The sequence below is a fragment of the Podarcis cretensis genome (assembly GCF_951804945.1).
Source record: "Podarcis cretensis genome assembly, chromosome: 2".
In the NCBI taxonomy this organism is placed as follows: Eukaryota; Metazoa; Chordata; class Lepidosauria; order Squamata; family Lacertidae; genus Podarcis; species Podarcis cretensis.
The window spans coordinates 6,051,683-6,075,312 of record NC_137171.1 but is presented as its reverse complement, the minus strand read 5'-3'; the positions used below and the strand labels follow the sequence as shown (position 1 = coordinate 6,075,312).

Sequence of the window (23,630 nt, the reverse complement as noted above, 5' to 3'; positions counted from 1 at the left end):
TAATAAACATCTAATGTATATTACATTTTACTATACTAGTTTATGAATTGATTTTAATCTGTCTTAGTATTTCTTAATATTTTGACATTCAACATTTCAAATTTCTTATGTTACGCATCCTAGCAGAAAGAAGCTTCAGAAATTTGGATTGTACTGCTGCTTCTGACAAGTCATAAAAACATTATTGTTTAAACAAACCTACCCAGATGATTAGAAAGTTGAGGTAATTTTATCCTGCTTTTAACTTTGTATGTTTTAAAGTATGGTTGTAATTCCCCTCCCCTCAATTTTATTGTTTTATATTTTTGTTAGCTGCATTGAGAGTTGTTTTTTTTTAACAATCAAGTGGTATATACATCTTATAAAATAAATAAAACAAAGAAATAATAAAAAGGGACCATGATCTCTCAAATCATTCCTCTTCCAATTTCTAGATTTAATTGCAGCTCCAGCAAGCAAGTGGAAGTCTGGTGGATACAGCTGTACAGCTGGCAAGAAAACCAAAAGCCAACCTAGCACTTTATAAAAAGACACAATACAGTATACACGTGTGTGTGTGTGTGTGTGTGTGTGTGTGTGTGTGTGTGTTCTCAGCTCTGCCCATATACTCTTCCAGTTTGCCCAGACTGCATTACACAAAAACCCTCCCTGCCTCCAATCAGATGGGAACTACCAAAGGTTTACCCAGTCTTGAAGGAAAGACCACATGTTCTCAGAGTCCTGGAGATCTTCAACCTTTCTGGGCTAGACATCCATTTGTGGACCCAATTCTTAACATACCTCTCTCTCTCTCTCTCTCTCTCTCTCTCTCTCTATGTATGTACATACAGTGTTGATGGTGCACTCACCAACCAAAGAGCAATGCTAAGATTACTATTTCATGCATTTCAGGACTTTGTTGTTGTTGTTGTTGTTTAGTCGTTTAGTCGTGTCCGACTCTTTGTGACCCCATGGACCAGAGAACGCCAGGCACTCCTGTCCTCCACTGCCCCCCGCAGCTTGGTCAGACTCATGCTGGTAACCTCGAAAACACTATCCAACCATCTCGTCCTCTGTCGCCCCCTTCTCCTTGTGCCCTCCATCTTTCCCAACATCAGGGTCTTCTCCAGGGAGTCTTCTCTTCTCATGAGGTGGCCAAAGTACTGGAGCCTCAGCTTCACAATCTGTCCTTCCAGTGAGCACTCAGGGCTGATTTCCTTCAGAATGGAGAGGTTTGATCTTCTTGCAGTCCATGGGACTCTCAAGAGTCTCCCCCAGCACCATAATTCAAAAGCATCAATTCTTCGGCGATCAGCCTTCTTTATGGTCCAGCTCTCACTTCCATACATCACTACTGGGAAAACCATAGCTTTAACTATACGGACCTTTGTTGGCAAGGTGATGTCTCTACTTCTCAAGATGCTGTCTAGGCCTGTCATTGCCCTTCTCCCAAGAAGCAGGCGTCTTTTAATTTCGTGGCTGCTGTCACCATCTGCAGTGATCATGGAGCCCAAGAAAGTAAAATCTCTCACTGCCTCCATTTCTTCCCCTTCTATTTGCCAGGAGGTGATGGGACCAGTAGCCATGATCTTCGTTTTTTTGATGTTGAGCTTCAGACCATATTTTGCACTCTCCTCTTTCACCCTCAATAAAAGGTTCTTTAATTCCTCCTCACTTTCTGCCATCAAGGTTGTGTCATCTGCATATCTGAGGTTGTTGATATTTCTTCCGGCAATCTTAATTCCGGCTAGGGATTCATCCAGCCCAGCCTTTCGCATGATGAATTCTGCATATAAGTTAAATAAGCAGGGAGACAAAATGCAGCCTTGTCGTACTCCTTTCCCAATTTTGAACCAGTCAGTTGTTCCATATCCAGTTCTAACTGTAGCTTCTTGTCCCACATAGAGATTTCTCAGGAGACAGATGAGGTGATCAGGCACTCCCATTTCTTTAAGAACTTGCCATAGTTTGCCATGGTCGACACAGTCAAAGGCTTTTGCATAGTCAATGAAGCAGAAGTAAATGTCTTTCTGGAACTCTCTAGCTTTCTCCATAATCCAGCGCATGTTTGCAATTTGGTCTCTGGTTCCTCTGCCTCTTCTAAATCCAGCTTGCACTTCTGGGAGTTCTCGGTCCACATACTGCTTGAGCCTTCCTTGTAGAATTTTAAGCATAACCTTGCTAGCGTGAGAAATTAGTGCAATTGTGCGATAGTTGGAGCATTCTTTGGCACTGCCCTTCTTTGGGATTGGGATGTAGACTGATCTTCTCCAATCTTCTGGCCACTGCTGAGTTTTCCAAACTTGCTGGCATATTGAGTGTAGCACCTTAACAGCATCATCTTTTAAAATTTTAAATAGTTCAGCTGGAATACCATCACTTCCACTGGCCTTGTTATTTGCAGTGCTTTCTAAGGCCCATTTGACTTCACTCTCCAGGATTTCAGGACTAAGTCATGCTAAAAAAAAAAATCCCAGTTCTAGCTTACAATTAACCCTTGAGCAGTCAAAATCTCTGGGTTCCTTTCCTCAGTTCTGGCAAAGGCTAGAGAAGGGAGGCTGAAACTGGTCAAGGAGACTATTTCCCAGGGCTTTCCATCAGAGGCCACGCAACACCCACTCCCTCTGCGACTCCAATTTCCTCAGCATCGCATCACACACACACACACACACACAGTAGGTCTAATTAAACCTGGCAGTTGGGATGTTTGGGTCAATGGCTGCTTTGAGATGCTCCAATAAGCAGCGCACTGAGGAGTCTCCTGTGGAAAGGCCACCTCTCCTCTTCCAAGGCAGGGGTGCTCCCCAATCCCACCCTCCCCCTTGGCTCCCAGGCTCCCTTGCAGATGAGCTGCCCACCTCTGCCATGCACATCCCCTCTTTAGCATCCTTGACCGTGATGCGCACCAGCCAGCCAGCCAGCCAACATTCCTGCGTGCATCTAGCACAGTTCTCCGCACTAGTTCTCAGCCAAGGGCACTCAGCCGACTCCAGCCCGGCATACTGGGAAGGCTGCCGTTTTCTTGGCTGCATTCCTGGACTTTTGGGGAGGGGGGAGGGTGGGCAAAGGGAAGCCGCTGGGAAGTGCCAACGTCTCCATGCTCAGCACAAAGGGATTAACCGTAGGGAATGCAGAGACATCCGAGACGGCTGTTGGGTCTGAACCCCGTTAAATCAGGAAAAAGCAGCTGCAGAAAATGACACACTGCCCTAAATACAAAAGGGTTCTTAAAGGGCCTCAGATCACGCCACTCTCCTGGGTACACCCCCGAAGTCCCGATGGGGGTCAAAGAGAACAGGAAGGGAAGCGGGATCCCATGCAAAGCAGCGCTGGCCTTTTCTGGCCCCAAACCAGGTGCCAAGGTGAAAGATCCTCCCGCACCCGCATCTCCCCCAAACAGGAATTGTAGAAGGATGCTCCAAATCTTTCCCCGGACTCAGCTAGCCTCCTAACTCACACTGCTCCTCTTATCCAGAATGGCACACACATTCACACGTATACACCCTTGCACGCAGCGATCTCCAAGCTCCAGAGACCCCCTTGAGCCCCAACCCCACCGGGGCTCCGACAGAGGCTCGCAAGTGCGCTGCCTCAAGAAGAGTTGTGCAGATGCCTCCCATATATTGACCCCCTTCCTCCCCCCCCCCCGGTTTCTGCTCCCAGACTGCTCCAAATAAACCCCCTTCTTCCATCACCCCCCCCGGGCTCTCCCGCCAGCCATTCTCCTCGAGGTCCCGCGGTCCTCCAAGGAGCCCCTTGGCTCACACCCCGCCGCCGCCGCCTCCTTACCGTCTCGGCCGCCTGGCCAGCCCGGCGGCGGGGCGGGAGGCCCGGGGGTCGAGCGCGCTCCCGTCGTCTCTGCGATGGAGGCCCCGGCGGCGCCTGGGCATCCTCCCGCCCGACGCGGCCCGACTCGGGGCCTGCTATTGTTGGGCGGCGGAGGCGGAGGCAGGAGGGAACGGGCCGCGCCGAGCTCCGCCCTCCGCCGCCCCCCGCCTGCGCGCAGCCCAGACCACCAGCCCCGGCGCGCCTTCCCCCTCGCCTGACAGGCAGGCCCTCCTTCGGCCGGAAGGATTTCCAACTAAACTAGCGCCATGTCTCGCCCTTTTGAGGGGGGCGGCGGCGGCGATATTCCCCATCCTCCTAGCGCCAGCGCCGGGCTGTTTTGCGCCCCAGGCAAGGAGAGCTACTTGCACGCGCGCACAAGATTGCAGACGGGCGAATTACTTCAAAAGCGATAGAGTTCTTCAAAATATAAACGGAATGTAAACTGTTGTTATCGGAATTTTATAAGATCTGTCATGTAGGATGTAGGTTTTGCTTAAGATTCCTGCATTGCAGGGGGCTGGTGTTTCCCAACCTTGTGCCTCCAGCTGTTTTTGGACTACAATTCCCATCATCCCTTGCCACTGGTCTTGCTAGTCAGGGATGATGGGAGTTGTAGTTCAAAAACAGCTGGAGGCACAAGGTTGGGAAACACTGGACTAGAGGACCCTCGGGGTCCCTTCCGACTCTACAGTTCTGTGGTTCTATTAAGTGCAAAACTGTGCTCAGTCAGCACTGAGCCCCTCCGAGGTCTGCGCCTTGGGCCTAAGGGCAACATTCAACATTGCCATAGATAACAAACTGGCCCCTACATCATGATGGGGAGTGTCCCAAAAGCCCCCGACCCCTGGTTAATGGCAAGAGATTGCTACATTCACTAGGGGTACCAGTGAAATATAACCTTAAGGTTATATTTTGGGTCCATATCCCAGGCTGCATCTGGTCCTTCAAACAGAAAAATGTACTGTGAAGCAGATTCAGCCTCACCATCAAATAGCAGAAACTGCTAAAAAATAATCTGGAGCTCAAATAAGAATCCCATATTTTCAAGACATAATCTGCTCATATATTTGCCATTTTTTTCACTATCAGTTATTAAAAACTTTCCTTGAAAAGGGGATAGATTTCTAAGGTGGAAATCCTAAGCACACTTACAGGGGAGAAAGCCCCACGAATCCAGTGGAATTTCTGAGGAAAACTGCTTAGCATTGTACTGCAGATGTGGTCTGCTCCCACCCTGCCATATCATTAACAGCACATACACAAAGTTACATTCTTTCAAGGTAGGGATCAGCAGGGACCCAATCCAGCTGCTTGAGGATGATTTTGGTTGCTCGATCAAACATAGAACTGAAAGAAGAGGTGGGAAGTAACTGTAAGGATGGGAGTTGTGACACTCCCAGCTGACAGAAACCCTCTGGTACTGATCAGGGTTCTAAGGTCTACTGCTATGTGGTCATAGCACTGGTCTGCATTGCTGTTACTGCATTCTTTGATTTCCCTTGATGTTGCCTGGGGTACCAGAATATCTGACATCTGCAGTACAATGCTAAGCAGTTTTCCTCAGAAATTCCACGGAATTCGTGGGGCTTTCTCCCCTGTAAGTGTGCTTAGGATTTCCACCTTTTCTGCAACATTTTACACCACCTAAAATTAATCTCCTGCTTTGCAAATATAAAAACTGCCTGTTTCTCTTTATTTCTGTTCTCTACTCAACAAGGAACCTATGTGTTTTGTTTAAGGTAGGAGACAGATCTGAGTAACCATTGCATCTGGTATTTCACAAGTGGGGGCCACTACGTATTTCTTTGTCTAAGATGCAACCTGCATAACAACACCTAGTTAAGCTTAATCCAACTGAGGATGCTGTCTCCTCCATCTTTAACGCTGCGGCCAACTGCAGACTTCATGGCTGCCAAGATCAAGACAACTCTTCTCTCTCTCGCCATGTCTCTTCTTTATCATTCAACCTGATGAAGAGTTCTGGATAACTTGAAAGCTCGCTTGTGACATTTTGGTTGCTTCTAATGAAGGCATTGTCCAACAATGCATTTTAAAATGAACTAGATTCCCCATCACCCAGAGGGAAAACCATCTCTTCCGTTACTCATGCTTGCTGGGGCTGTTGGGAGTTGAATTTCAGCAACAGCTGGTGGGCCGAAGGATCCCCCACACCTGCATTAAAGCTCTGGTGTCAATCTCCCCCCTCAAGAACTTAACTATCAAATGAGGTTTTGTCTTCAGAGAAGTACATCAGTTCTCCTCAAGATCAGTACAAAGTTGGAAGCTCAAGCTACAAGGTTACAACAATCAAACAATGCTTACCTAACCTGTTGTTGCTTCTTTATTGTTCTCTGAATATCACTGCTCTAATATTTGTTTTAAAACTCACAGATGGTTACAAGTCTGTGTCTGGTATGAAAGCCAAGGCTGCCCCCTGAAGCTTCAGTTTGCCAAGGACTGGGCAGATGAGCAGCTGACCTTCCCACCCCTCACATCTTGGCAAAAAGACAAATACACTGGTTTTAAAAAACCTCTTTACTTTCAAGGCATCCTTTTCACACTGGTTTGCCTGCCACTGACCTACCAAGCGCTCAAGGAAAGTTTGCTGCTAAAAAGGTGGTACAGTGTTAGAAACTCACAGATATATAAGCTAGGCACCAAATAGCTCATTGAACCAAGGTTGCAGTTGCCAAAATGGAATGTCTAGTTGCCATTTTGGGGCAAGATGGCTCTGTCTTGTTTTTCAAAGGATGGATTGGCTGTGATTGATTATCAGATAAACATCTGGCTAGTTCAGATGACAACCTTGAGCTAAGTTAATCACTTTGCGAACTTAAAGAAGAAAGGTCACTTGATCCAGGTCCACATCTGTATTGGCCAATTCCAGCTCTTTGTCTTAGTGGTAACTGCTCCTGCTCAGGCTGCACAGAAAAAGCATTTTGGTTCCAGAAATTCATTCCAATTGTGCAGACAGAATATAACTGACAGAATTCTACAGGATGGAATATTAGTATGTGACTAAACACTCCGGATCCTATGATCCCCAGGCATGCACCTCCAGGTGGTGGAGATGTCGGGCACCATCCTGGCCTCCAGGCATCTTTGCTTGGTTGGTCGCAAGTGGTCAAAGCTAGGTGCAAAATGTCACTCACTGGGGCAAGCTTTCCTCATCTCCTCAGGAAAGCTTCTTACAAGCCCCAGGGCTTCCTGAACACACAGCTCTAGGAAAGCCACTGGACTAGAAGAAATCCACAGCTGCACCTTCTCCTTGCACCAGGAAGGAGGACAGCTCCTCAGGCATGCAGGGGAAACTCAGAACACACACAGAAATTGTGTCTGGAAAAAGTGCGTGAAGAACGAAGACACAAGCAATATTAATTCGCCACAGGGACCCCTTGAGAGATTTTACATTGATTTTCCACTGTTACAATTGCATTTATTCCTCCAATGTCATGTTAATTCAAAACTGTGGGCTGGCTTGTCTGTTTTTATAAGCCAAGGGCTATGGAGGCGTATTAGTGCACCAGGCACACCAAAGAGAGAGGAAAAGTGTCCTGCAGTTGGACACAGAACCTCCATCACCCTCAGGATCACAGACAACATTTAAGGAGCAGGAAGCTCCTGCTCTGCCTACAGTTTCACAGGCAACCCTTGGACAAGGCATTGATGCTGTGGTTGGACTCTATTCCGGAAAGCGTAATGCTGTTGGTCAACAAAAGAGGTTTAAAGACTGTCTCAAGGCAAATCTTTAAAAATGTAGTATAAACACCAACAACTGGGAAACACTGGCCTGCGAGCGCTCCAGTTGGAGAACAGTCTTTACCAAAGGTCTCATGGGCTTGGAAGACGCTCAAACTCAGGACGCAAGGGAGAAACGTGCTAAGAGGAAGGCACGCTTGGCAAATCCACACCGTGATCAACTCCTGCCCAGAAACCAATATCCCCACTGTGGAAGGACGTGTGGGTCCAGAATTGGCCTCCACAGTCACTTACGGACTCATTGTTAAAACCGTGTTTATGGAAGACAATCTTACTCAGCTATGAGTGATCGCCGAAGAAGAAGAAGAAGAAGAAGAAGAAGCAGCTGTGGCTGGAAGATGTGTCAGTCCCCTTCAAACTGCATAGCATAAGCCAGAGAACCAAGAAATAAAGATAAGGGAGGGTCACGCTAGATGAGGCTTAGGTACAGCGACAGAGCAGCTGGAATAGTTTGTTCTAAGTTTTGCGCAGCTCTTTGAAGAGGGGTGGGGTGCCCTATGCTCCTCCAAGCATTGCTGGGTTCCCAACTCCCATCAAGCCCTGGCAGTGCCGCAGCTACGGAATGGGTAGGCAGGTTTTTTGCCCAGGGTGAGACCTTCAGAGGGGCACCACTGAGGATCCCAACCTCTGTGTGTGTGTGTGTGTGTGTGTGTGTGTGTGTGTGTGTGTACACAAATGCACATGGGGGTGTGCCAAACTGGGCCTTTGACCTGGGTGAAATAAAGCCCAGCCAGTGTGGAACAACATTCAGCGGCGGTGAGAGTCCGAGTCCCACAGGTTTCCTATTCCTGACATGCAGAGAAAATCACCATGGACTTCTCCACCCAAGTCAGTCTCCCAAGCGCATGGAAGAGGCGCTGCCAGGTTCTGCCCCTTCCCCTGCCTTCACATAGAAGCATTCTGTGATGCACCTCCTGGGAAGCCAGTTGCAGGAAGCTGCCATCCTGCTGGCCTGCATCTTGGTTTGTTTATTTATTTTCCCTCCTCACAAAGTCCCGATTCACAAGGTGCCTCTGGCACTCCTGCTTTCGGGTGTGTCCCTCCGAATCAGATGGTTTAGGGAAAACATGCAGAACGGCAAGAGTGGAGAGGAGCAGCGGCGGGATAATTAGAACCAGATGAGTTTGCTGCTTTGAGCATGATTCAGAGTTTATAACCCTCAAACACTTTCCAGGCCAAAAGCTGAAACTCATGGTGAGAAAGGAGGACATCTGTTATCCTATGTGGGGGGAAAGAGAGGGGGAGAGAGAGAAAATGGAGGACAGAAATGCAGCTAAAAAAAGACAAGACAAGAGAAACTTTTAAAAAACCAAGTGCCTCAAATACAAGAAACTAAAAGTAAGTTTTGAAACTAAAAAAAAAAAAAAGCTACCCTGTGCAGTGATGCTCTCTAGGCTGAGCTCAAAGATTTTGACTCCATCACACTGGCCCCTGAAAAACATGTTATGGAAATGAGGAATTATCAATATTATATAAATAACTAACCCAGATTATTTCAACTGGAATAAACCAGAATTAGAATAATGGGAGAATAGGGTGACAGAAGGAAAGCCGTGAGAAATGTATCAGGGCAGGGTGTGTGTGTGTGTGTGTGTGTGTGTGTGTGTGTGTGTGTGTGTATGCATGCGCACGCGATTGATAGGATTCCCTGTTTGGAGAGGTTGCCATGTCGGTCTGTTGCAACTAAAGCGAAGAAGTTTGTGGCCAAGAAAACTGGTAATGGCACAAACTCTTGTGGACTCAAGTTCACAAACACCTTTCACCTTCAAAAAGCATTGAGGGCTGGCCCTGCCCTCAACAAACCCAGCGGCCATGCCTGGCAGCTCTACCCCGCTGGGTGCATGTGAGAAGCAGAGCTATGTGCATACCAGTTTGTTGCTTCGCACAGCAGGGATTCCGATTTGCTCAGGATGCCCCCTGACATGGAGGAGCAGTATACATGTATGTGTAAATATATTTAGGCAGTGTTGCATAGTGGTTAGAGTGTTGGACTAAGACCTGGGAGACCAGGGTTCTGGACCTCACTCAGCCATAAGCTCCCTGGGAGACTTCGGGGCTGCCACTGTCTCTCAGTCTAACTGCACAGGGTTGTTGTGATGATAAATTGGAGAGAAGGGGAACCATGCAGGACACCTTGAGTTTCTTAGAGGAATATTGGGCTATAAATGCAATAGGCAAGCAAGAAAGCAAGGCCGCTTCTCACACATGGAGGGAAAGGGGGCTGGAGGAGCTAGGAAACCCTTGCATTGGACCACTTTTGAGGGTTTAGCAGACACTGCCATTCATTATCAACCTTTCCTCTACTGCATGTTATATAAATATGCTATTGTAAAAGCAATATAAAATTGGTTTCTACACATTTCACCAAGGCAACTCTACACTTTGATCGCAATAATGTAGGGCTGCCGTATGGACAAAGCACGGATTCGTCCTTCGAAAATGGCGTCTGGGCAGAATTCTCAGATATTGTTTATAGCAACACTACAGTGTGGTGTAGTGGTTAAGAGCGGTAGTCTCGTAATCTGGGGAACCGGGTTCGCTTCCCCACTCCTCCACATGCAGCTGCTGGGTGACCTTGGGCCAGTCACACTTCTCTGAAGTCTCTCAGTCCCACTCACCTCACAGAGTGTTTGTTGTGGGGGAGGAAGGGAAAGGAGAATGTTAGCCGCTTTGAGACTCCTTAAAGGGAGTGAAAGCCGGGATATCAAATCCAAACTCTTCTTCTACAATAATGTGGAGGTGGGTGTCCCCCACCCCATCCCACTAAGCATACCGTAGCCTGGTTTGCACGTCATGACAAGCTACACCATGGGTCCTAGAGCAAGCAAGCCAGCTCTGGGAGAGGAATTTGTTCCTCTCGGGTTGTTCTGCTGCTACTGCACTGAGCTAAGTCGCAGCTTAGCTTAGCTTCTCGTGGTTTAGCTCTCTCTATACCATTGAGCCATAAGCCAGACGACAAATCTTGGCTGCAGGTTATCGTTCGTCTGGAAAGAGCTAAACCACAAGCCTGGATTCAGATGCACACTGACCCAAACCATGGCTTAGCTCTGAGCAGTGGCAGAATGGCCAAGGAGGAACAAATTCCTGCTAGGCCATGGTTTGGCTTTGCATGATAACCAGATCGCTATGAGTCCGTTGAAGAACTTCTGGCTTCCCTCTTCCACCACCCCCCCCCGCCTCCAAAACCAAGAATCTTGGTTGTTCTGTTGAAAGGGTGGATGCACCACCAACATCAGACCCAGTGAGGTCCCCGAGGGCACAAATAATTCTCTCATGTCATTTCACATCCTGACATGTCTTGGTGTGAATCACGAATATGTTTTCTGTACACACACACTAAGCTCCACTTCTGCCATGCATACATCAGCCTTCTGCTTAAGGCTGTCTTGTCTCTTGCAGTGAAAAATCCATTACTCAAGATAGTTCCAACAAGATAAGAATTGCCGTGCTGAGTCAGACCAGCATTCCACCTAGCTCAGCAGCTCTCCCCCTTCCTGCAGACAGACAGCAGCCACTCAGATCTCACAAGGCAAGTGCTCAAGCACTCTTTATGTGTAACCATACTCTCTGCTCAGTGCTTATAACTGCAATACATTCATCCAATCCATTTAGCCATCATTTTGGTTACCCGGCTATCACAACATCCTGCAGCAAGGCATTCCACGGATTTACAAGGCACTGCGTGAAAACCAGGTTTTCTGTTGCACTCCAGAGATTGAGATTTCGTCCATCCTGCAGCCAAAGCCAGTCCTCTTCAGAGGAAGCAACAAACACCTATTCAGGGAACGTTTTAAGAAGGAAGAGATCACATACCTGAACTGAAAGCCTAAGGTGGCCATTTATGGGGCCCAAAACAAGAATTTGGCCAAGATACAAGAGAATCATTCAACTCGTTCAGAAGCAAAGAAAGAAAGCTTTAAGAAACTCAACCAGGATGTCAGCATTACATCTTTTGGAACAGTCTGCAGCAGGAAGTTGATTTAAAAACAATACCGCTGTACTTCTCCTCAAGCCGGGGTCCCAAGTACACAAAGCTAAGAGAGAGACCTGGTCTCCACTCCCCCACCCATCCTGCACCCTGCTCAAACTGGAGAGGTTGTGTCAGGATGCGGAATAAAACAAAAAGCATCTGTCACCAACTTCTGAATGCCCAGACACAACAAGAGCAGCAGCAGCAGCAAAAATAGCAGCAGAGCCGGAGGCAAGGATATGGCCGTTTATTTATAGCTGCAACTGGTCACCACAGCATATCTACGCGTGTGAAGCAAGAAGGGGGAAGCTGGAAGCGTCAGTGTGTGGGGGTGGAGTGGGGTGGGGTACACACTTTATTATTATTTCAGTACAGTGGTACCTCGGGTTACAGATGCTTCAGGTTACATACGCTTCAGGTTGCAGACTCGGCTAACCCAGAAATAGTACGTCCGGTTAAGAACTTTGCTTCAGGATGAGAACAGAAATCGCGCGGCAGCGGCGGTGCGGCGGCAGAGGGATGTCCCGTTAGCTAAAGTGGTACCTCAGATTAAGAACAGTTTCAGGTTAAGGAACAGACCTCCAGAACGAATTAAGTTCTTAACCCGAGGTACCACTGTACACACAAAGCTACTCCCTTTTATTCTCCCAAAAAAGTCCACCACCCACTTTTGATAGTCATGGCTAAGCATGTAAAGAAAAAGAGATGAGCCTGGTGTTAGCTATTTTGAGTGGCCTCAGGATACACCATCTTATTTCAGCAATCCTTACGAAACTCCTGTAGAGCAGACCAATGTTATCCCTGTACTGTAGAGGGAACAGGGCTGGAGAATGAGAGAACAGTGGCTTGCCCAAGCCCAACAGAAAGTTAAATGCAAAGGTGAATTCTGAATTAGTATCTCATCCCAACACTCAGGGTGAATTCAGATGTGGGGAATATTGCATTAGCTCTTCAGATTATATTGCTAGCACTTGTGTTGCATTTTCTAATGTGGCTTTCACCCTGTTGTCTTATGGAACCATGGCTTTCTGACTGATAAACCAGCTAAATTTCATTCGCACCAGGGGGTGCATTGTGACACAAGGACACGCACCACTGGCCAATGTTGCTCTCTCCCACCCTTTCTGCACATGTGTGCTTCTGTTTCTCCATGACTGCTGCATGAAAACAGCAGTTAAGCACTGTACGCTGGCGCACTGCCCCAAATTTCATCACTTTACTCCCACAGTTTTTCAGGGCAAGGGAGCTGCAAGCACATTGTTTCTGGAATCAACATGAAAATGGGTGCTAACAATATTCCACTGGTTTTCCAACAAACTCAAAAATAATGCAGAAATTAACTGTTAGGGAAACGCTGGGTAAATGGAACAAACCGCTGTGTCAATGGAGCCTGACTCTCAAACCCCATTTCGCTACCTTACTGAATTTGTTGCAGATGCTTGCCAAGGGAGAAGTAATCTATGCTAACATTATTTCAGTTTCTTATTCCCACCCTTGCTGTTTTGTTTTCCAACTTGAATGCTTTCCCCACCCTGTATCCAAGGAGCTTAGTGTGATGCACAATTCCACCCACTCCGTTTTAGTCTCACAACCACTGAGCAGGCCAGTTGCTTCTATTACTAGTTTTGTTATTTTGCAGATTTCCTACAGCCCTAATATCCAAAAGGATTTAATTTTGGAGCATGCATGTGGAGGTATGTGTCTGTGGAAACGCAGCCTCTCCAGCATTTAGATGAGGTTCCTTGCATGGTGTTAGGTACCATCTATAAATAAGTTTCAGAGTGAGTTCTCTTCTTTGGGCTGAGATGGATTTAAATTGTGATTTAGACCACATTTTTTACCCTTGTGTGGAGTTTATTTCATATTGTTCTGCACAGGGGGAAACAGGCACAGCAGTGACCTATGGGCCAAGATCCAAGAGAAAAGCACAGTGTACACAGAAACATGCTATAAAAGCAATTGCACCTAGGAAATTGTCCATCATTGTAACAGGAAGAGTGTTCTGGGGTTGGCAGGTGGAGATTCGGAAGCTGCTCTGTAACTAAGCTCAATGGACCAACAGTCTGTCTACACACCAAATGGCAGCAGCTCTCTAGGTTTCAGACGGAAGTCTCTTCTGGGTCTACCTGGGACCTTTCTCATGCAAAGCAAAAGGCTATGATCCATCCCTTTACCAATTGCAACATCCATCATTTAATTTAAAAAACAAAACACCCAGCTCTTATTCGAATAGCTACATCCTAATTTGTTTCTTGGTCACATTAGAGCACAGAAGAAAAATGTGTGGCCTTCTAGACGCTGTTAAACTACAATTCTCATCAGCTCCAACCAGCATGTCCAGGGATGATGGAAGCCGTAATCTGGGAACATCTGGAAGCCTACAGGTACCCCGTTCCTGCACTAGTGGGGCCAACTGATGAGAACTGGAGCGGAGACAAATGGGCACTGCAGAGACAGAAGGGGGTGTGCCCCAGTCAGATGAGCGGGGCATTATTATTATTATTATTATTATTATTATTATTATTACTCCAGCCATTGTTACTTCTGCATAATACCCAGCACAACTTCAGCACAGATGCAGAGTAACTGTCACACTCCTGCAATCCTGGCCTTGATATTTGCCACATCCTCCTCGCCAGTGTCTACATGCCCAGGCCAGCTGCACTTTGCGTCCTGCCCTGCAGATTTCTCCCAGCTTGTCCTTCGTTCACCCTCCTCACCCCACCCAACTGCTCAGATACTGTCAAGGTTTTTAACAGCCGACATAAATACCCCTCTTGTTAAGACAGCACATATCCCAGAGCTTTCTCCCCAGGCTGCCCGTTACGTAAGTAAAGGGAAACCGCCGAGAGCATTTGCAAGGCTCCTCGGTGTCAAGGCTGCCAAGGAACTGGAGGTCATTAACTCCCAGCCCAGGGCAGGATCCTTTGCGCATGCATGCTCATTGACAGGGGGGCAGCTAAGACGGTGCCCTCCAAATCAGCATTTCTTAACTTGTGGCTTAAGATGTCTGTGCAAGGAGGTCACAGGCCTTCTAAGTAAACTCAAAATAATGATTGCTTTTGATCCATAACTGCTTATGATGACTTCCTCATAAAACTTTCTGTTTCATCAGTACACTATAACACTGTATTGACACCTGTAACTGAAATATCACAAAGGCAGCTTTAATTAAAGTTATGTTTTAATATTTTGGAACTGCTCTCTAGTGGCCAACGACAGATCCGGTAACCATTTACCACAAAGCCCTCGCACAGGGAGTTGCTTTGAATGACTGTTTCAGTTCCCTTTTGAAGCACAAAGGCCAAAGGCATACCTTGTTGCAGAGAAAAGGCTGTCTCCATCCCTCTTCCCCTCCCACAAAGAATCAAGGTAACTTCACTGAACCTTCCAGGAAAGTGGTAATCGGATCTCAAGCACAAAGCAAAAATCCATGTAGCAAGACTCTGTAAGGAGGACTAATTGGGGTGCAGCTAAACCTTCCGCAAACATCATATACCTTCTTGCACTTACCACCCATGTCCCAGAGCACAGATTGCCAACTTCTGTAAGTTTGGTGTGTGGGGAGGTTCTCCTCTCCCCACACACCAAAGAGACACTATTCCTGCAGGCAGCACCTCAGGAGCCACAATAATACTTAAAAAGTTAACTTGTTGGGAAAGTAGTTTGCTAAGCCCACCATACTACCATGTGGTGTTGCATTGTAGAGAGGTGCAGGCTTGAATTGTGGCACTGCTTGTGTTCAAAAGTCACCACGGAGCATTGCAGCAGCTTTTCCTTTTTGCCTGCGCTGGGTGGAGCAGAGAGTCTTGCTGCTGCAGTCCTGGCCGTCCATTCCAGCCCGCCCCTCCTCCAGCTTACGTTAACTTGGCCCCAGAGTTTTACTCTCTTGTTGTTCCAACATTCCCCCCTTCCCTCCCCCCCCCCCCATCTCACCCTGCAGCAACAGCAGGAAATGGCACCACATCAACAGCAGACCTGGGGAAGTGAGATGCTGTCTGTGAGGAAAAGGAAAGTCAGTAATTGTGCACAAAACAATGGCATGAAAGGAGAGAGTGCCCCCTTTCCGTCCTGTCCCCCAACAGCTTCAGAGGATCAGGATTACGGAGCTAGAAAGGAAGTGGGGTACCCAAGTCCCAGGGACCTAACCCAAAGGGGGGGGTGCAGAATTGCTCCCTCCCTCATCCTGGCTTCTGCCATTTATGAGACAGTCAATATGCACACTCAGATGCAAAGTGGCTGGCGATAGCTTTGCAGAGCGCTTTGGATTTTAGCATTCTGCATGCAGCCCAAGGCTACACTGGCAGGGCTCAAAAGTCCATCTGGCCAAACAAGAACCCAGCTTAAATTCTAGCTGCAGGAAGGCACTAGTTACCCAGTCACCATGAGATCTGGAGACCAGCAAGTCCCAAACCGATGAGTTCATTAAATACATGAAAGCCCCACAGAGGAAGTTGCCCACAGAGGAAGTTGCCTATTGCATGTCTGTGCTCTAGACCTTGCCTCCTTCCACTCAGCTTCTGCTTGGATTTGCACATCCTGATGCATCCCAGTAAAGAAACGCAACACACATCCTGGAGGGGTCTGCCTTGTGTCTCCACACAAGTCACTGCTCTGGACTCAAGCTCCTTCCTATCAGAAGCCATGCCCAGATTAGAAAAACACAAGGAATGCATTTCTCCAAGGGGGGGGTATTTTTGCCCTTACACACTTCTCAAGCATTCTGCCCTGTCATATGAACAGCTATTAACAAATGTAATAGCATGTCCAGCAATCCACCAGTTTCCATTTCCACCAAAGATACAACATCTCTTTCTCATATAGACATTACACCCATCTCCCATATTCCAGCACAGCAGAGCAGCAGGCAACAGCATTCAGCGTCATCAAATGGCTAAGAGTAAACAGTGAGAGGCTCCTAGAAGAAATGCTCAGCTTGGAGGGTCTTAACACCTGGACTTAAATTTGCTGCTCAGGCACAGAGAAATCAGGAAGAAAAAACCCACGAGGATAGGACAGACTGTACCACTTGCAACTTTCTCTGCGTATTTTTCACTCTTCAGAATACAACTCTCTGTAAAAACAACACCGTGCACACCAAACCAAATACTACAGCCTCCTAGGTGGTAGAAATCTTGCAAACCAAGGAGAGGGATATGCTACACACTCTCTCCCTACAAGCCTGGCTTCCTAGCTAAGAGCTTTATTTTTTTACCTAGAAGGAGCATTTAAAAAAATAGTACCAGCACTTGCAAGATTTCATCAATTCTCCCATTGTCAGGTCTCTACACGCCTCTTTCTGCCACATGGATGGATGGCCAGCTGAATTCAGCAGCCTAATTGTAAAGACAAGAAGGTTCTGTAACTTTTTTGTTTTTGTTTTTACATGAAAAGTGATATAGTGGTTTAATTTGTAAGAAACCTACCTGTACAGACACCTGCTGCAGTAACATGGACGGTGTTGGAATTGAGGGGAGAAAACAACGGCATTATTGGGAGCCAGGATTCCTGGTCTCTTCTCTCAGAATTGAGGATGTGGGATTTCAGACGAGCCCATCTAGGCCCCTGGAGCCTGTTTCAGTTGCAACGACACGGAAGTGGTATAATCAGATGCCTCTTTCAGGTGCTGTTCCTGCGAAGCAGCTCCTCTTCAAACATTTCCAGGGATGAGTGGCAGGCACAAATTGTGTCAACTCTGGCACTGGTGATGCAGTGAATGTTTGGGAATGCAACCGCCACGAACTGAGTGCTACTGCAAAATTACAGGCAGGTTGCTATCATCCCTGAAGGAAACTGCCTGTGGAGTCAGTATGTGCCCACTCCTGCTACATAGTAGTGGCTTTCGAACCTCCAGGAACTGATGGGGGCTACTTCAGCCTCCGACAGATGTCAGAGACAAAAGGAGGTCATGGCTTAAGGCATCAGATTCAGCGGCTGGGATGCCGCCGCTTTATCTGGCTCAACGGATGCCTGAGAAAAGCCAAGATCCTCTTGGAAAATGAAATAAAAACACTCTCTCCCAGTGCTGCAGAAACAATCTAGAGGGCTTGACACTGACTGCCACCCGAAGCAAGACTCTCTAGAGTGTATTTAGGGTGCTGAGCCCACACCCTAAATAGGCAGGTTGGTACAAGTAGAAGAGGTAGACTCCTCTGAAAACGCCCTCAGAATTTGGGTCGTCTGTCCCACATTATGTGAAAAGATCAGGCACCATGTTACAAGCTTCTTTCTCCAATATTTCCGCAGTAAATGCAAGAAAGGAGAAGTTTAAACTGCCACAGATTCTCTCCAGAGGCACCTCCTGTCTTTTCCATGGGCATGTAGCTGTAAAAGATAGCCAATGCCTTTTTGAGTCCTGAAATGGCTATCCTGTTAAGATTTCTCACTACCAACAACATTTACCACCTTGGTCCCCTTCACCATTCCTAAATTATGCTCTTACCAAACACCCCCCCACACACTGTCCTGCTTCCCCCAGGCCAGGTGTTGGAAACCTTTGGCCCTTCAGCTGTTGCTTAACTGTGACTCCCATCATCAGCTTAAGATGATGCTCTACATCAGGCTTCCTCAACCTAGGGCCTCCAGATGTTTTGAGACTACAGTTCCCATCATTCTTGACCACTGGTCCTGCTAGCTAGGGATCATGGGAGTTGTAGGCCAAAAACATCTGGAGGCCCGAGGTTGAGGAAGCCTGCTCTACATCATGGCCAGGAAGAACCTGGGGCCCTCCCAATGATATTTGGACTACAACTCCCATCATCCTTGACCACTTGTCATGCTGGCTAGGGCTGATGGGAATTGGAGTCCAACAATATCTGGAGAGCCACAGGTACCCAAGCTTTACTTCAGACTAGTGATTCCCAATCAGCAGATCCCGTTTTTCAAAAGTGGAACCATGTACCCCCTACTTTTGAAATTTTTTATACCTCTGAGGTTTTTCTCATTATGTGAATGGTGCCACAGACACCCCCCCCCCCGGTGGGTTATGCGAACCCGCTGGGATCCATAGACCACCAGTTGAGAACCACTGCTTTAGACAGATTTCCTTGTCAGGATTTCCTGGGTACATACAAGTGACAGCCTTACACTTGGGACTGTCTGAAATACCAGTAGCACTAGGCAATGAACAGTGCAGGATAGAATCCACGTAATGCTAGAATATTTTGGACAGGCATCTTTTTTCTCTTTTTCCAAACACAGTTTCATAGGGAAACGGCAGCACGTCAATGTTCCAGTGACTTCACTTTTACGCTCTGTGTGGGTTGTGATGGCTCTTGTCCATGCTTATACCCAATGCTCAGTTTGCAAAGGAGCATAGACAGCATGTCTGTATGGGTGGTCAACACAATACACCCTTTATCAGGAATTCTCCAAGTCCATTCATGCACAACTACATCAACTACATGTACAAACTTACACTCAATAAAAAGTCAGAGTAATTGCTTCTTAAGAGGGAAGGGCATGTGAGGGGGGAAAGCATTCAATAGTATCTATTATTTTATCGTGAAACACAATGAAGCAAAAAAAAAAATATGAAATAAAACTAGTACAGTAAAATAAGAAAAAAAACTTAAGACAAAATATCCACAGCTCAGCAAAGTCAGTACCCAGAATCAGTGGCTGGAAATGTCTGCATAAATAGTTAAGTAGGGGCCACCATGGAAAAGACCCTACTTTGAGTTGCCATAAGATGCATCTCCACTAGATGTGGCATAGCTACATGGTGTGTCACGCAAATGCTCCTGGGCCTGGAAAGGGGTTGGTTTAACCTCTGGTTTGCTAGTAAAACTGAATTACTGTGTCTAAATAGTGTGTCACCAACATGAAAAGTTTGGAAAGCTCTGGCCTAGGCAAATGGACTATCTGTATGGAAGGAGGCACTTTCTTAGGTAGCTGGGTTATTCAAGGCCTTATAAGTTAGCAACAAAACCTTAGCAGCTTGTAGATATCATCTTGACAACAATAGTGCCTTGCACCCCATTTACTAAACCAGGTTCCATCCCTAAAGTATCTCAGCACCCACAACTTATTTGCTCTTACAACTCATAGGCTTCATTGCAAAGCAGTGCTCCAGCACAAAATTCCTATTGAACTCATGCCAGCTCCCAGAAGGCTAAGCACACAGGTCTGTAGCAGCAAAAACAAGAGATTCTTGTGGCACTTCATGAAAGCTTATGCCACAATCTGTTCAAGTGCGTTCTAGTTGGTCAGATGCTTGATGTGTTATCTTCAGTTGGTGAGTTGTGTACATGTTTGCCCACTGAAGACTGCACATCAATGCATCTGATGAAGGGGGCTCCATGCCACAAAAGTATGGATCACAATAAATTTGCCAGTCTTTAAAAGTGCCTGCTTTCCCAGCCTTTCCCAATCTAGTGCGCTATCAGAGAATGAAGTCCAAAATATCTGGAGGTTGGGAAAATTGAGAAAAGTCATATTTATCCAGCTTTTATCCCAAGAGGATGAAACTGGCATACAAGGGTTTTCAACTGCCACATTCTGCATCCATCACATAAGTCACTCAAATATGCAGATCTTATAGGCTGGTGCATATTTGGAGAAGAAATGGCACAGTAACTTGCCTCAAGTTTGTCAGAATCTGTGGCAAGGCTCTGATTGCCACATGTGGGTTTCTTTTCTCTTTTTTTTTTGGGGGGGGGGCTCCTGTGCTTTTAACAGCCATACAATACAGCTAAATTCAACAAATAAATCACTCCCGATTTTCATGGGAAGAGAGGACTTCACCTGTTGAAAGACAGAAACAGTAGGCAAGAGAAGGTAATTCCATCTATGTCTCCACAGAGCAAGGATATGGGACTATATGGCCCTCCTCACATTAAACCCATTTCACAGATAAGGCAAACCAAAGCAGGTGGGCAGGGAAGGGTTTCAATAAGGTGGTAGAGAAAGCAGCAAGGACCCTGTCTCTTGCCTTGGTCGGAGGCTACGGAGATGATTATTTCAAGCAGGCCTACAGAGCAGTTGCAATGCAGCTTCTTATTAGAGAGCAGCGTTTCATACAGATGTGGCTGCCGCATCACAACAGCGGTTGGCTAAAGCAGTTGCTCCCCTCCTTCCCACTATACCTCTGCTGTTTCTGCGGCCAGGCTTCCTCCGACCAGAAGTCCTTCATGCAAGGAGTGAGCGGATCCCTTCCAAACATGCGGAAAGGAAGGAAGCGCTGGCCGGGGCATTGGGGGGGGGGGGGGAGAGAGAGAGAGAGAGAGAGAGAAACGGGTCGGTTCACGCATGCGTAACTAGGGAGCTTTAGGATGAGAAGCGGGGGAGGAGGGGCAGAAAACGGGTCGGTAATCCCGGAAGGCAGCACTGTATTCTGCGGGTGGGGAGCAGAACTGGCGGCCATTCAGTGCTGCGCCAGCTCGCTCAGAAGTTCCTCCGAGTTAGTTGGGGTTTCCTCCCAAATCGGTGCGCGCGCGTGCATGGCGGGGGGGGGGAGGCCCTGGGCGCGTTTGATCGGAAGGCAGCGCCCCCGATCTCCGCGGGACCCGCTCCAAGCCTGGCAGGCGCGCCCGGTTGTCGCGCTTTGGGGCTGCAGCAACCGAGCGCGCCCTTGGCCAGAGCAGCAGCAGCAGCAGCAGGAGTCAGCTGGCAAAAGGAGCCTCCAGGACTGCGGAAATGAGATGAGACTCATCCACTCCTCCCATCTCCCTTTCCCCACGAAGCAGAACCTCACATGGGGCAGGGAGGAGACGCGCTTTGGCCCAGAAAGAGCTGCAACAACGATGGATTCCCCAAAGAACGCTTTTTTTTTTTTTTTTTTGCAGAGGAAGTTGCAAAATAGGGGGAAATTCCCCCTATTGCAGGGGTCTCCGTAGGCGTATTGGGACTCTGCGGACGTCTCTCCAATGCCCCGTTGCCCCGAAATCGTTATGTCTTAGTAGCAGGCTCTTCTGAAATCCAGGCGTTCTCATTTACTGTACGCAACCCAAACCTACTTTAGGCTGAAATACTACGCGAGGGTAAGTGCGATTGAAAACGGGTCTGGCTTCTGAGCAGATTGTCTGTTACACAGGATTGCAAACCGCCCTGGCACGCCACGAAAGTAGCGACAGATAAATATCCATCTCCCCCGATATATCTGCCCCTGCCTCGCAAGATGGGGTCTTATTATGGGCCGCTGTCTCTCCTCCAGACCCCCTTCAACAGACGCCTCTCCAGTACGGAAAGGGTTAAAGTCAGGGCTCTGCAACCAAACCAACGTTTTTAAAGAGACAGACCCTCGTTCTTGGAAAGGGGCCCGGGCAGGCGCTCTACACGGCTGCCAGAGGGGATATTGCGCCTTGCAAGTTATTCCCCCGACACATTCCCCGCCGTGCAGCCAGCTCCGGCTAACGCTCCCCAAGGCTGCATTGTGGGGCCTGCAACGTTTCCCTTAATGCACCCACAAACGGCCTGCAAGAGTTAAAAGTCTTCCAGGGGGAGGTGGAAAAGGAAATCCAGATCGGTGCTGCGGGGAAGAAAGGACTGCTCTGGACTCACCCCGGCTTCAATAGCGGACGATGCTGTCATGCCACAAAAGGGTGCCCTTTGCCGGGACTTGCAGCGAGACTCTGCCTTCCTCGCCTCCCAAGGCCACTCCAGAAGAAAGTGATGTCATCATGGCTTTAAAACGGTGGGGACTCCTCCCTGCATCCTGACCCGCGGCAGCCAATGGGCGCTTGGTCCAAGCTCGCTCGGCGCCAGATGTTTCTCATTTGGGAGCGGGGCTCGGGCCTCCAAGGCTGAGCTCAGCTCTCGCCATGCCTGGTGAGTCGAGTAGCCCCGGGGAAGCAGCAACAGCAGGGCTTGCAACGGTTGCCAAAGGGGGAAAGGCTTGGGCACGCTTGAGGAGCAAGGCAAGGAAAGAGGTTGTTTTGCTTTCCAGATGGAGCCTGGGCTTGAGCGGGTTCCTGAGATCCTTCCCCACCCGGCAAAAATCGCTCAGATCGCTGGAGATCAGAATGCAGTCCTTGCTCCACTGACCTTAAATGGGGCATGCCAGGGAGGGGGTTTCCCATAAAACCCCATCTCCCCTGGTTTCCTTTGCATCCCATAAACTATTTACTCCTGTGTCATAAACACAAAAATACACAATCTAACTGAACAATTTCCACATATGGTGGTACCTCTGGTTACGTACTTAATTAGTTCCAGAGGTCCGTTCTTAATCTGAAACTGTTCTTAACCTGAAGCACCACTTTAGCTAATGGGGCCTCCCACTGCTGCTGCTGCCACGCCACCGCCGCACGATTTCTGTTCTCATCCTGAAGCAAAGTTCTTAACCCGAGGTATTATTTATGGGTTAGCGGAGTCTGTAACCTGAAGCGTATGTAACCCGAGGTACCACTGTAATTCACAAGAACGAAAATAAAGATACAGAAAACAAGAAGATGCAGAAAACTGGGGGATGTGAAACACAAGAGCAGTCAAGTACAGCATCCCTAGAGTGGACATAAAAAGGCGGTGCCTGGACCAGCCAGTCGGAACTTCCTGTTTCTCCTGTCTGGGACAGACTTCCTCTGCATGTGACTATAGGTGGGTGTGGCCTCACCTGTGCAGGTAACAAAAGCATAGGACTGGCCGCCATCTCTCTCTGACTACATTCGTCGAAGAAGCAACATCTGCTTAGTCCAAGATTCCCTCTTGGTTTGCAGCCAAGAGAGGACAAAGGGACTGTCGCCTTATGGGATAGTTTCCAGGTGTACATTACTTTTCTAAGCTAAGTCTGCCTTCTGGGATCCAATTGTGAATAGAATGTGAGGGAGTAAACTCTTTTTATACTTTTTGTCGTGCCTAAAGGGAATTACCTTTAAAAACGTATTATTGAGCCTGAGCAAAGCATCCACTGTGTAACTTTAAAAAGGGGAATGTTACTCTTCTAAATTGTGGAACTTGTTAACACAAGTTGGAAAGGATATAATCAAACAATATATCCTCTCCTGCATCCCTGAACATTCCCACAAAAACCAACAGCAACCCCCTCCAAAAGCCCAACAACCCATGACACAGGACTAAAATAGTACAGGTTGGTTACATTTTTAAAAAAATATTCAGGCCCTAGGTAAAATATTTCTATACGCATTTTGTAATACAC

The 23,630-nt window shown here is 47.6% G+C and overlaps 1 protein-coding gene across 2 annotated transcripts in view; it reads right to left on the bottom strand.

Annotated features, from left to right (window-relative positions):
* The window catches only part of NCKAP5L (NCK associated protein 5 like), a 45,960-nt gene extending 23,390 nt beyond the window's left edge, over nucleotides 1–22,570 (bottom strand). Inside the window, exon 1 of one of the 2 annotated variants that reach the window (XM_079966543.1) lies at nucleotides 22,037–22,570. The gene's annotated coding sequence lies outside the window, so the exon portion shown is untranslated. Of the gene's footprint in view, nucleotides 1–3,768; nucleotides 3,951–22,036 lie in introns of those variants that run through there. The other variant, XM_079966544.1, reaches the window with a different exon arrangement.
* Between the last annotated feature and the right edge of the window lie 1,060 nt (nucleotides 22,571–23,630).